Source organism: Myotis daubentonii, chromosome 15 (assembly GCF_963259705.1).
Source record: "Myotis daubentonii chromosome 15, mMyoDau2.1, whole genome shotgun sequence".
NCBI classification, from domain to species: Eukaryota; Metazoa; Chordata; class Mammalia; order Chiroptera; family Vespertilionidae; genus Myotis; species Myotis daubentonii.
Genome location: NC_081854.1, coordinates 9652120 through 9653497, shown reverse-complemented (window position 1 = coordinate 9653497; position 1378 = coordinate 9652120). Strand labels below are relative to the sequence as shown.

Below are 1378 nucleotides of genomic sequence, written 5' to 3'. Positions count from 1 at the left end.
GTGTGAGTGTGTGTGAGTGTGTGTGTGAGTGTGTGTGTGAGTGTGTGTGTGTGTGTGTGAGTCAGTGCGTGTGTGTGTGTGAGTGTGTGTGTGAGTCAGTGCGTGTGTGTGTGTGTGAGTGTGTGTGTGTGTGAGTGTGTGTGTGTGAGTGTGTGTGAGTGAGTGTGTGTGAGTGTGTGTGAGTGTGTGAGTGTGTGTGAGTGTGTGTGTGAGTGTGTGTGTGAGTGTGAGTGTGTGTGTGAGTGTGTGAGTGTGTGTGAGTGTGTGTGAGTGTGTGAGTGTGTGTGTGTGAGTGTGTGTGTGTGAGTGTGTGTGTGTGAGTGAGTGTGTGAGTGTGTGTGAGTGTGTGTGTGTGTGAGTGTGAGTGTGTGTGAGTGTGAGTGTGTGTGTGTGTGTGTGTGTGTGTGTGTGAGTGTGAGTGTGTGTGTGAGGAAATGTTCCCCAACAAAGGGTATGAAGGGGGAAGTGAGCCTGGGAAATGCAGACCCGAGGGAGGGCGTGCGACGGGTCAAGGCGGACTTTAGCATTACCAGCGAGGGTTTTAATTTTCTGCAAAATCAAGCAATGTAAATGTATTAAGTAAATTAAAATCTGTTAATTAAAATAAAAATGTGATCAAATGAAAACTGATGAACTAAAATTGCATTCAAGCCTCTTTTACATTAAAACTTAATTAAAAGAAAACTTATTAATTAAAATCACCGTAAAACTTAGTTATTGCGTCTCGGCCTTTTGGCTAAGATCAAGGGTAACATCTGTCCTGATCAGTTTGACATCTGATACGTCCTCTAATGACAACAGATTAATGGGTTTTGGAGCAGGGAGATGGAATAGGAGCTTGCTGCATCCACTCGGTATGGCAGTACCTCTGGGAATGGCACACCCCCTCCAGGACAAAAAAGCCAAACACAGAAAAAGGCATTAAAATTAAAGTGCATTGATTAAATGTATTGATAAAATTAAAATTTATTGATTGGCCCTGGCTGGTGTTGTTAAGTGGTTAGAACGTTGGCCCATATACTGAAGGGTCTTGGGCTCGAGTTTCAGTTAAGGGCATGTACCTGGATTGCAGGTCCAATCCCCAGCCCTGGTCAGGGCGCATGCAGGAGGCAACCAATTGATGTGTCTCTCTCACATCAAGGTTTCTCTCTCTCTCTCCCTCTCTCTCTCTCTCTCTCCCTCTCTCTCTCTCTCTCCCTCCCTCCCTTCTACTCTCTCTAAAAATCAATGGGAAAATATCCTCAGGTGAGGATCAACTGAAAAAATTTTTATTGATTGGATTAAACTAAAATAATTATATTAAAGTTTATTAATAAACTTAAACAAAAAATTAGTAATTAAAATTAAACTAAGACCTAGCTGGTTAGGCTCAGTGGAT

General features: G+C 42.9%; 1 pseudogene; it reads left to right on the top strand.

The window, feature by feature from the left end:
- Positions 1 to 716: 716 nt before the first annotated feature.
- LOC132217668 (U2 spliceosomal RNA) lies at positions 717 to 888 on the top strand (annotated as a pseudogene).
- The last annotated feature ends 490 nt before the right edge of the window (positions 889 to 1378 follow it).